This window comes from Pangasianodon hypophthalmus, chromosome 23 (genome assembly GCF_027358585.1).
Source record: "Pangasianodon hypophthalmus isolate fPanHyp1 chromosome 23, fPanHyp1.pri, whole genome shotgun sequence".
Taxonomy (NCBI): Eukaryota; Metazoa; Chordata; class Actinopteri; order Siluriformes; family Pangasiidae; genus Pangasianodon; species Pangasianodon hypophthalmus.
The window spans coordinates 18,091,871-18,105,454 of NC_069732.1; positions in this window are offsets into that span (position 1 = coordinate 18,091,871).

Below are 13,584 nucleotides of genomic sequence, written 5' to 3' on the forward strand. Positions count from 1 at the left end.
AAACAGTCCAGCGCACATCTCTGCTTGAGACCAGTTATGAACTCCTGTGATGCAGGTCTAGCTGAGGTTGAGAAATTGTCGAGAAAAGAGCCAGAATTAACAGACTATTCTGACATTTCTACCTTTGGATATTTTTCCCAGTGGTTTCCAGTGTTCAGGGGCATTGTGGTAGGATTCATATATTACTTCATATATATATATATATATATATATATATATATATATATATATATATATATATATATATATATATATATATATATATATACAGTTAGGTCCGGAAGTATTTGGACAATGACGGAGATTTTGTGATTTTGCCTTTATACACCACCACAATGGATTTGAAATAAAACAATCAAGATGTGATGGAAGTGTAGACTTTCAGCTTTATTTTAAGAGGTTCCACAAAAATACGGCATTTAACATTTAGGAATTACAGCCATTTTCAACAAAGTACCTCTATTTTCAGGGGCTCAAAGGTATTTGGACAAAGTGACATAACTGTAAATATAACCATAATTTTAATACTTGGATGAAAATCCTTTGCAGTCAATGACTGCCTGAAGTCTGGAGCCCATGTTCTCAAAACTCAGATTCTGAGGTTCCTCCCTGGAGACGCTTTGCCAGGCCTTCACTGCAGCCACCTTCAGTTGCTGCTTGTTTGTGGGTCTTTCTGCCTTCAGTCTTGTCTTCAGTAAGTGAAAAGCAGCTCTATTGGGTTGAGATCAGGCGACTGACTTGGCCATTGAAGAATATTCCATTTCTTTGCCTTCAAAAAGTCTTGAGTTGCTTTTGCAGTATGTTTAGGGCCATTATCCAACCTGCACTGTGAAGCGGCGTCCTATCAGTTTTGTAGCATTTGGCTGAATGTGAGCAGAGAGTATAGCCCTGTACACCTCAGAATTCATCTTGGTACTCTTGTCAGCAGTCACATCATCAGTAAACACCAGTGAGCCTGTTCCATTGGCAGCCATACATGCCCATGCCATAACACTGCCTCCACCATGTTTGACACATGATGTGGTATACTTTGGATCATGAGCCGTTCCTTTCTTTCACCATACTTTTCTCTTCCCATCATTCTGGTGCAAGTTAATCTTGGTTTCATCAGTCCAAAGAATCTTATTCCAGAACATGGGAGGCTTTTTTAGATGTTTTCTGGCAAAGTCTAATCTGGCTTTCCTGTTCTTGGAATGTTACCAGTGGTTTGCACTTTGTTGTAAACCCTCTGTATTTACATTCATGAAGGTGTCTCTTGACTGTAGATTTTGACAATGATACGCCTACCTTCTCCAGAGTATTCTTGACTTCTGTTGATGTTGTGAAGGGGTTTTTCTTCACCAAGGAAAGGATTCTGCGATCATCCACTTTAGTTGTCTTCCGTGGTCTTCCAGGCCTTTCGATGTTGTTGACCTCACCAGTGCTTTCTTTCTTTTTAAGAATGTACCCAACTGTTGATTTGGCCACACCTCAGTTTTGCTATCTTTCTTATAGATTTATGTTGTTTTTTCAGTCTAATGATGGCCTCCTTCACTTGCATTGAGATCTCCTTGAACTTCATATTGGTGGCTCCAGTTGAACAGCTGCCAAATGCCAACTCAATACCTGATATCAACTCCAGACCTTTTATCTGCTTCATTTGTCTTGAAGTAATGAGGGAATGGACCGCACCTGGTCAATTAACTTCTTGTCAGTCAATTGTCCAAATACTTTTGAGCCCCTGAAAATGGAGGTACTTTGCTTAAAATGGCTGTAATTCCTAAATGGTAAATGCCATATTTTTGTGGAAACTCTTCAAATAAAGCTGAAAGTCTACACTTCCATCACATCTTGATTGTTTTATTTCAAATCCATTGTGGTGGTGTATAAAGGCAAAATCACAAAATCTCCGTCATTGTCCAAATACTTCCGGACCTAACTGTATATTTTATATACACACACACCTTTCTGGTTTACACTATGCCCACTTCAGGTTTAAATCTAAATAAGATACAGATACAGATCATGCCATTGTGTTACACCCTAACTGTGTATTTAATCCTCACATCAGCAGTTCAGTGCAATTAATACAACAATTTCTTCCTAATAGAAACTTAGCACAAACTCAACACAGAGTCAAACTTGCATTAAAACCAAGTAGATATGTCTCTCTGATGTGTAGTTGAATACATTATATAATACATACCATAGACAATACCAGCTCCCATCAGTCTTATTTTGGTGATAATATGCTTGGAACCAGCAGGTTTGGGCATCCCATGACTTCGGTAATTTGATCCCTGCTCTTTTTCATTAGCAAAATTTGACATTGTTTTGCACTCTGTCAGTTATTATATGCTATCCACCTTTTACATTAGCCTACCACTGTTTTCTCCTTCTGGTACGCTAGCACTTTCTACCCACCGAGAGCTCAAAATTATCATCAGGCTTATTATAAGGAAGCTTCTGTGTGCTCCTGATTAACGAATTTGAAGTGTGATTTAGACCCTGGGTCAGTCAGTCACAGAGATCAGTTTTTTCTTAGAGCATCTATTTTTCTGATAGCAGTTGGAATGTAAAGATTGTAGTTTATAGGTAAAATCAAAATCTAAATTGATTTAAATTTCCACTTTAAATTCTGAATCAGGGTCTATTAAACCAGTTTTTGTGATTTAATTGCATCAAAACAGCAGTAAACCTTTTCAAATGTCATAAAGGATAAATTTAATGCTGCTTGGAAATGTGGCTTAGCCACAGGGAGGCGTGAATTAATTTCTTTTCTCTGAGTCTCTGCCTCTGTAAATACACATACAGACTTGCTGCCTTGCAACCCGCAGATGACAATAATTAATCACTGTTATCCTCATCCACTGATAAAATTAGGTCCACATCTGTCTGTCTTTATTGTAATGTGTAACCAATGCCCTGTCACAGTATAAAAAAAGAGCAATACTGTAATTAAACACCAATGGTTCATTCTGCAGCTTTGTAATACAGGTTTGTGTGTATTTGCCAGGGTCAGCCAAGTAATCAATGCTCCATCCTTCCCATTGTATTGCTAGTGCTTTGGTGACTACTCACTGTAAATCCTTTGGTGGTCAGCCAGTCAGTTGTAAGTCCCATAATTCCGTAGTCTTTCCACCTTAAATTAGTTTATGCATATAGAAGTTTTCCACAGCAGAACGCAAAAGGATCAGCGAGCTCGAGGGATGCTGGATGTCCTGCCATCCGCCTGCAGCTGCCACTTTCATCACTTAGTTTTCATTGCCAGAACTTCAGGCAATGGTTCTGAAAGACTCAAGCACTAATCCAGCCTCATCCTGGGGTAGCGCATCCCAGGTGTCAATCAGGGATTTTAGCTCTTTCATTTTCCCCTTTCTGTCATTCTTTTAGTCATTTTTAAAGTTTCTGCTACAAAAAAAAACCTCAAGAAAAAAAGCCCTGTAAAATTGGTCAGAAGACGAACATCAGTGATGTTCATGATGGTAGAAAACCATTAAATTCCAGACGTTTACTGTGTGGGAAACTGACAGACAAACATAAATGACTACAATACTGAAAATAAAAATCACTTTCACTTCATCTCAATGAGTGAAAACAACTTGAATATAGTAAAATGTATCTATTTCATATTATAACATTACAGTAGGCCCATTAAAAGACTCTTAATCCTATTTATAATTTTTTTGTTTGTTGGTTGTTTGTTTGTTTTCTTACAGATTTCAAGCTTGCCAGATATTGCCAGATAATTTTCTATTGCCAGATAATTTTTCAAATTTCAATCATTTATTTCTAGAAAAAAAATAAAAGGATCTTCCAATATTTGTATTAAATTAATATTTACTTTATTCATATTAAATCTAGTTTTAAATTAAAACAAGAAGTGGGTGTGGCCTGCACCTGAAGTTGTTTTTTTTAATGCCCTGGAAACAGGAAAAAACTGAAAAAATAGGTCTCCTAGAAAAAAATTCACAAACTATAACAATATAGCTTTCTAGCTTCTATATAATGTGTGAGTAAGCTTCAAAGCCTTTCCATGTCAAGAAACTGTTATTTAGGTTACATTTGGTAGCAATAACCATCCTGCTAACCTACTGAGATTTTATCAGATTTACAGGTTTTTAGGGTTGTTACATTCCAGAAAGATCAGAAAGTTTTGCTGGACACAAGATCAGAATCTACTCTAAAGCTGGGTCACATTCACACAGAATGCTGCCGAGTCAAAATAGGGTCCTTTAAGCAGAAATTTGTTATAATTCACCTGTAATATTCCAAAAAAGTTTTTGAAGAACATGCACAATCAATATATATGTTTTACAATATTTTTTAAAGGTAAATGATTATTTTTTGGAGACCCAGCAGAGATATTCTTTCTTGTGCACAGCACACACTCTGAGCTATATGGAGCAACAGCTCAGAAAAGCATATTTCTTTTGTTTGTACAGAAATGGTTTTATTTTGGAGCTCAGTAAGGCAGTTTTTAGGTCAGGATAAAACCTAACAGTGCAGCTCCTGTGAATATCAAGAGGAGTATCATGAACTTCTATGCCCCGTGAGCGGGGTTGCCAGGTTCCTGTAAAATGGCCACATAATGCAGATATATACTGCAATCCGTCTACCCTTTTCTGTGACCAAATATTTTTGGCTAGTGTGGTTTTTGAGTTGCATTTGGCAGGCAATTTTCCTAAAACCTGTCAACCCTGAAAACCCTGGAAAGGTTTCAGCCTACCTCATTTGGACAAAGCAGGCAACAATGTGACTATCATGTTTCTCTAGTGATTAACAAAATACAGCTCACTCTCCTTAGTGAGAAGATAATGAGGCTGCAGATGAACACTAACAAAATCTCCTGGATCACTGACTGTGTCATATTCAGACTCCAGTTTGTGCATTTGTGACACTGTGTCAGACCTGGTGGTGAGCAGCACAGAGCATCCATAGGTCATGGTTCTGTTTCTTATTCACACTGTACACCTTCCAGTACAATTCCTAAAAGTGCCAACTTGAAATTTTATTTTGTGTGGAACCTCAGGTCCTTCCGTGTAAGCAACAGGATGCTACGCGCGTTCAGCCAATGGTAGCGAGCACCATCTTTATGACGATGTGCCTTAAAGCAGAAGATGCCAGCAGACTGAAGAAGCTAATTAGGAAGGATGGACAGGTCACTGGGACGAACCTGAACTCCGTGGAATTAGTTGTTCAGGAGAGGATTCTCATCATGTTGCTCATCATGAACAATGTCTCCAACACTCTCCATGAGCACAGTAGGTCCAGACTGATCCACATTGCAGCAAAGAGAAGTAAAGGAGAGCCTTCTTATCCTCCCCCATCAGGCTTTATAACTCATTCTTGTGTTGTCTAGGTTTTTAGGACAATGTACAACCCATGCCGCACTTTCACATTAATCTGCACTGTGTTTATTTATTTGCACATTTATTTATTTCATTCACCTCTGTTTTATTTCTGCTATGGACAGATGCTTTCTTTTGACTCTTTGTCTTACAATAGAGTATGATCACTGGGCACTTCATGGCTATATCATTTTTACTTATTACTTGCTTATTTACTTGCTATTTGTTACTCTGTGCCCTTGTAAGTTGTTTTGGAGTGTCCTCATAATTTGATGTGTCATACTGGTTGCTGTAACAAAACTTCCCTCAGGGATGAATAGCGTAGCATACACCAGAAGATAGAGCTAGGTGCATGGCTGACACACAGCAGGGCGAAACAGGCGACTGTAAACTAATGAGGCAAGGCTGGTGGATAATTAAGCCATTAGTCGTCCTTTCAGATTTTGGTGAAATTTTAGTGGCCCAGGCCCATGATGTTTTAACCTTTAAATCTTTGGTCTGAACATCGACTTAAACAGGAAAAATACAGTTCTGGTCAGCATTACTGGCACCCTTGCTTTTTGAAATTCAATATACAATATCTTGTCTATGTACACTCATTTGCTTGATGCAGAGCAGCACATGATCAAAAAAAAATATAACAATTAAAAAGGCAATGTGTTATAGTCATATAAAAATTGGAAAGTTGACAATTATTGGCACCCATTGAGCAATTCAAATGAGCTGGATTAGAGAAACTAGATTCAGTGAAATTATACCCACCTATGATGAATTGCCAGTACTCACATGACTTAAATTAACCAGTAAGAGGACTTTACTGCTTTAAAAGGTCACTCTTATTCCCTGTTCCTTTTTGACGATGGTGAAGACAAGCGAGCTGTCTCCATACATCACCATACATAAAAAAATGTAATGGGTACAAGGCCATCTCCAGACACCTTGGTATGCCTGTTTCCACAGTTCGCAATGTAATGACGTTTACAGCTCATGGAACTGTCAAGAACGTTTGAGGGCAGGTTGGTAAGATAAACATTGACCATAAAAATCTGCAAAAACCTGTGTGAACTGTTGAAAAACCGCCATGTATTACATCCAGAGAGCTTAAAGCTGACCTGAAGAGATCTTGACAGTTTCAACTCTTGCCAACTCTTACTCTTATCTTAGGCCACACACTAAACTGAGCAGGGCTTCATAGGTGAAGACCAAGGAAAACCCTGCTATTCAAAATGAACATAAAAAGGCATGACTGATTTTTGCCCAAACATCTACCTAGAAAAACCACAGCCCCTCTGGGGAAATGTTCTGTGGGCTAATGAAACCAAAATATAGCTCTTTGGCAATGCAATTCAGCAATTTGTTTACAGGTGGAAAAATGAAGCCTATAAAGAAAAGAAACACCTTACCTACAGTTGAATATGGTGAAGGTTGTGGGGCTGCTTTGCTGCCTCTGGTACTGGAGGCCTTGAACATATTGAAGGAACCATGAAATCAGAGGATTACCAGGGAATTTTAGAGAGAAATATGCTACTCAGTGTCAGAAAACTAGGTTTAAGGCAGAAATAATGGGTCCTCCAGCAAGACAATGACCCTATACACACATCCTAAAGCTCAAAAGAATGTAAGAAGGAGTAAATGGACTGTGTTAAACTGGCCAGCAATGAGTCCTGATTTCAATTCAACTGAAGACAGTTAGAACAAACTACAGTTGAGGAGTGGGAGAAACTGCCAACAGAAAGGTGCAAGAACCTTATAGATGGTTACAAGAAACATTAGGACTGTGGTATCCTTGCCAAGGGTTATGCATCTAAAGTATTAGGTAAGGATACCTTTAATATTGCCCAGGCCATATTTATTTTTTCTTATGTGAAAAATTGAAGATTTCATTTTTTGTATAACTTTAAACATCGTATTAAAATATTCTGATGATCAAAAGTTGTTAAATTTCCAATTATTTCTGAAAATATTACAAATGATATAACTGAAATGCATGAGTGCCAATTTTATGCAAAATATGATATTTTAAGGGTGAAGAAGACTTCCTGTCAGGCAGGAAATAAATGATCCTTTTTGGAAGCCTTATTCTTTCAGACTGTAGTGAGATATGAAACCAGGCTGACCATGATCCAAATATGATCCTTTTAATGGTGAAAATAATTCTAACAAAAAAAAAACAAAAGCAGATAAATAAACATTTCAGCAAGTATTATCAGTGGCCAATTTAAACCACACAGACACAGAGGACATGTACAGACAGTAACCTGAGCTCAGGATCAAACTGGGGAACCAGGAGCAGTGAGACAGCAATGCTGTGTGGTGTACCAACAAACAACTGTTCATGCTCACATCATAGCCAAAGAAGGAACTTATCAATTTTATGCTATAACAAATTTATCATGCATGTGCACACAGCTAAATACAGCCGGCTAAACGTCTCATAATCCTTTAAGCTTGCTGACACACTAATATTGCACCCATCTGAGACCGTTTCAGTGAAATGAAGAATAGCCTGCAGATGTCACTGTGTGGTCTAGAGGGTGAAATAAGGCAGTGTTACTAAATAAATGTTACACATATTCATATGCAAGTCTTTTTTTTAAAGACATTTTATTTTCATATGCAAGTCTGTTTTTTATTTTTTTCTTACATTCCTGTAGGAGGCTAAGGTCCAGTGTAAGATCAAGAACATTAACAATCTTAAGACTGCAGGTTGGAAAGATGGTATGAGCTGGTGGTGAATATGAGACTGACAGGGTTTAGAAGTATGGCTGAATATTTTATTGTAATTACAAAAAAAAATACACCACCAAGACTTGCAGTCACAGACAACAAAACGCTTAGACAACAAGGAAATTAGTCTCGCCTTGGAGGGAAAACACTGATCGCACCAAAAAGTGCGTGACACAGGACTACACTAGGCTGTATTTTAAGTAGCTAACCTAAGTGCAAGAAAAAATCTGAAAAAGAATACTGACGAATAACACTACGCTGAACTACCCAAAAATACAGGGGGTGGCACCGTCCACTATCCTCATGTGTCCAGACATTCATTGTGATGAGGTGCATGCGCAGTCATACCTGTTTTCACAACAAGAGGGCTAGCAAAAAAGAGAAAGAAACAAGCACACAATTGACAACAAACAAACAGTTGGCACTAGCCACAACTAGAGCTAACTACTTCCTACAACAGCAAAGGAGAATATGTAAAAGCAACAAGAAATACTGCCATACCAGCTGACAGACAGAAAACAAGGCAGCTAGCTAACACAATAGTGCCAAAGTGTAGCTTTTAAATCTATAGCTCCACCCCTTTTAGTTGGGACTCTGTGTTCCCATTGGTCAGGTAATAATAATCATTAACAGATTGATGGCATGTAAATTATTTATATTAAATTATTAACACCAAATACAGTAAAATTACAGCTTCATTTATCAGGTATTGAATGATTTTAGTGCCATAAAAAAATTAGTTGAAAAACAGTGAAAATGTCACTGTGAATTTACAGATTTTTAACAGTGTATGTTATGAAGAGTAGATCATGATATTTTTCCTCTCACACGTGTACATAAATGATTAGGATCTGTCCCATGCATCTCGTAACCACTTCTCTTTTCCTGGTTCACCCTTTCTCAAAATGTCTCGTGATGTCTTGCTTCATCCAGGCACCATGCTACTTTTCCCATCTCACTTTCCCTCACTGTCTCTGTGCCAAAGGCTCCAAACAAATAAGGAGCAACAAAAAAGAGAAAATCAGCACTGTCTCTGTTGATCTTTTCATGTCAGTGGTATTTTCACTTTCCCTGAAATTACTTCCTCATAGTGACACCCTTCAGCTCTATTACTTCACCACCCCTCAGCCTACAATGAAAGCCCCTTGCATTAGCTGACCTTTCCGGCTCCTCCAACTCAAACAATGAATCTGTCTTGTCTGTTTTCTGCACGAAAAGGACTGACTGGTGACACCTCCTATTCAGCATACTGCTTCCTGAGTCTATCAGAGGATCCTTGCTTTGTGACAGCTTATATTAATGTCAGGAGGCAGAGACGGATTTGCTGTCTAGCCAGGGTTAGGCACTTCCTTTCCACAACTGAATCGCATATCAATCAGAAAAATTCCCAAAGGAAACACCTCCTACCTTTTTGCCTAAGAGTATTATTTGTTGCTAAGGCAAAGATGTGATTGGAAGTTGCCCATTGAGCTAATTTTCTCTCTGTAATTGGAGCCTAAGATTTAATTTAGCATCATGAGATCTTCTCTTCTGACAGGCATGGTGGAATTTATGTAAGCCAGTTGTGGGAGGCTTTTCCTTGCTCAGCTCTGAGGCTTGGAGGCGGCCACATCTGAGCCCTCACCAGTGGTTATAATTGCAAGGGGTGATGGGAGGTTATGGAAATTTTTTTCCATTTGTAATCTGTTTTACTCAGGTTCACATGACTATGCTTGTGCGAATGAAGCGTTTTTGGATTAGAGACGTTTTTTCTCTTATGGTGTTTAACTTGGCGGTAGGCCATGAACTGCTTTATTGTGATTATAAACAAGTAACATGGCTCCAATGGCCCTCTCATGAAACTTGCTTAGAAAAAACTCTGCATTTGGGATGTTAAAGATAAATTCGCCTGTCTCCAGAGTCCTCCATCAGACACACACACACACATACACACACACACACACACACACACATGGTTCTACAGTGGTGCTGAAAGCCAGAACAAGGTACCAGACACCTCAATGGAAAGCTCCCCACTCGGCAAGATAATTAAGTCCCTCGCCAGAACACGCCAGAATATGTGACCCGGAACATGCCACAAACCAGAGAGTATTCAAGGGAGTACTAATATCAACTTGTTCCCATTCTAAAAAATTCCAGGGATAGCATTGATGTGACGGTTAGTCCCCATCTCACACCTCATACAAGGAGGTCACTCATCTTTGTGGGGATTCTCCTTGGTCCCCTTGGATCAAGTCCCTTGGACACGGAAGTCGATGATGATTACATAAACTGGTCAGAAAACACACTAACTTTTCAGTAATTAAGGATAAATTATACCAAGTGATGTAGGATAATACGTTCAACCGTCTAATGACCCATTTTTCTTGGCCAAGCAGGGCGATGTACGAAAGTGGTGTGCAGGATGCTTTAAATGTTACCAGCCACCCAAAAACACTATTAATCAAGGTCCCCTTTAAAAGAATTGCGATTGACCTTGACAGCCCATTGAAAAATGCTAAAACATGCTAAAACATGATTTGTAAGTTCATTCGTGATGATGCATGTAATTGGGATAAGTGATTTAGCCCATATTATTTTCAGTACGAGAGGTCCCGGAAGCCTCAGGGGTTCTCCCTGTTTGAATTACTGTATGGGAGGAAGCCCTACAGCATTTATTTAACACTGGATTTAATCAAGGGGTATTGGCAGATTCCACTGACTCCAATGTCCTGAGAAAAAAATGACTTTTCCATTCTGTTTCAGGTTACACCAATTTGTTACCCTTCCTTTTGGTTTGTTTGGCCCCCAGGCCAGGTTTCAACATTCCATGGACAAAATACTCAGCATATGATGCTGTGTATATAAATGAAATAATCATTTATAGTAATGATGCAATACCAAAGAGTCTAAATTTCCTTGAGACAGGTGGGACTCATGGCAAATCCAAAGAAGTGTGCAATTAGACAGCTGGAAGTACAATCTGGGCTTCCCCTTGGGCCATGGGCAGGTGTGTTCCCAAATTAGACAGCAGCAAGGGGGTGAGGGGGTTCTTGGGGCTGGCTGGCCAATATTGTAGATTTTGACCTAATTATTTGGACGTCACCTAATTATTTGACTGACCTCACTGAAAGGGGATCACCAGTTCCGTTCCAGTGGATGGAGCCGTGCAAACAGGCTTTTTGCCAGGTAAAAGCGGTTCTGTGTGGGCCTTCTGATTCATTTTGCTGACTTTTCTCTCTGCAGACTGTCATGTTGGACAGAGGGCTGGGGGCCATTTTGTCCCAGGTGGTGGAGGCGGAGGCGGAGGACATAAAAAAGGGAAGAATAAAAGAAACCAGAAGCTCTGTCAAAATTTGTCCATCTCCAGTGGTCTCCTTTCAACACATACACACACACACAAACACTGAGATCTGCAGAGATCTTAGAATCATATGGTTCAATATAACTTTTTTATTTGCATGATACTGAATATGTGTGCAAAAGTTTACAACAAAATATAAATTTTGTGAATTGTGAGTTCAAATCCCAGCATCACCAAGCTGCCACTGGTGGGTCCTCGGGCAAGGCCTTTAATCCTCAGCAGCTCATTTTTTTCCTTATTCGATTGTAAGTCGCTTCGGATAAAAGCGTCAGTCAAATGGGATAAATATAAATGCAAATTTTCTGAAATAATGATGAAAATTTTGCTGTAGTATTTGCAAAATATTTACCAATACATCTTAGGGGACTGAATCATTAATCAACAAGAAAAAGCCATGAATTATTTTTCTGTCTTTAATTTCAAGTTTAATTTTAAGTTGTGGTGATGGGGACATGGTCGAGCACCGTTTGTGAAAGGGCTGAGTCTGGGAGAAGGAGCAAGTAATTTCATGAATGAGTGTACATCTCTGTGGGATTAAAGATATTCTATGTAAACACCATGTTTCTTGCAGTGATGGGCTACACGCCAAGCAGAGAGAGCCAGTGGTGCAGTACTGGGCGTGTTGAAAGGATCTTCTGTACAAGCATCAAGGGTTTTTATTTATTTCACTCCACTGTTAGTTTTAAATCTATAGTATCCAAGTGAAGATATTGACGGACTAATGAATGAGACTTGGGCATAAACTGTTTCCAGAAGTGCAATTTTTAGGCTATCCAAGTGAGGCCATGCACAGCAATCTTTAGGATATCTGCCTGGTAATATCCACAGCAATTTCATGTCAGTCTTTGGCTATCCATGTGGTACCATCCACAGCAATCACACAGCAATCTTTAGGCTATCCATGTGGGGCCATCCTCAGCAGCAGCAAGTGATTCTCAAGTGACGAAAACACCAAGTAGAAGTAGAGTATCAGGATGGGCCAGGCATGACTAGAAGGCAGAAGGAGTCAATGGTACCAGCATCTCATCCGGCAGCAGGAGTAACTCATGTAGCTTGACAGAGAGTGAGTGAGAATGAGAGAGAGAGAGAGAGAGTAATGATTGGCAGTGGCACATCCAACATCTGAGGGCTTTCCTGAGGTCCTTGAGATGGGTGGGACTCACAACAAAGCTAAACAAGTATGCATTTGGATGGGATGCAGTATGGTATGAAGGTTTTCACTTGGGTCTTGGGCAGGTGCATCCCTTGATTAGACAGCAGCAATTGTCCTCTTCCCAAGACTCAAGACCAAAAAGGAGGTGAGGCAGTGTCTGGAGCTGGCTATTAACGCAGGTTTGTACCTAATTATTCTGGTATGGTCGAGCACCGCTTGTGAATGGAAGGCTGAGTCTGGGAGAAGGAGCAGGTAATCTCATGAATGAATGTACATCTGTGTGGGATTAAGAGTATTCTATTTAAACACTGTAAGTGTTGCAGTGAGGTGGGTCCCTGGAGGGCTAGTGGTTAGGTGCTCTTAACGCCGTAGCCAGGGTTCGGTTCCCGACCAGTGCATGAAAGTTCATGCCAGGCCAAGCCCTAATAAAATTGGGGAGGGTTGTATCAGGAAGGGCATCCAGCGTTTAAAAAAAACTGCATAGACCAGTGATCTGCTGTGGCTACCCTTAACGGGAGCAGCTGAAAGAAGAACAACATGTCTTGCAGTTAGGTGAAGAGGAACATGACTTTTCTCGACAGCATCCTGCTGAGCTTGTGTGAATTTACCTGATTATTGAAGATTTTGTTTTTTCAGTTAAGAAGGTTGTAAAGATAAAGAGTACTCTCCCTCATGCCTGCATTCCCATGCCAACCAGGGTGTCACATAAGTTGCTCCTGTTAGGGGTTGCCAGAGCAGATCATTGGTCTTTGTATTTGATTTAGCACAGTTTTTATGCCAGGGGCCCTTACTGAGACGACCCTCCCCAATTTTATCTGGACTTGGGACCAGTGCTGGGGGTGTACTTTTGCACACAACCCCAGTGGTTGGGGTTAGTTACCTAGCTGGGAATTGAACCTAGGCTACAGTGGTGAGAGTGCTGTGGTCTAACCACTAGTCCTCCAAGGAGCCCCTAGGGTGTCACATAAGTATGAGACAAAACTATTGTCTGTGTGGAATTTTCACCGTTCTCGCTTTTTCCCATTTTGTTT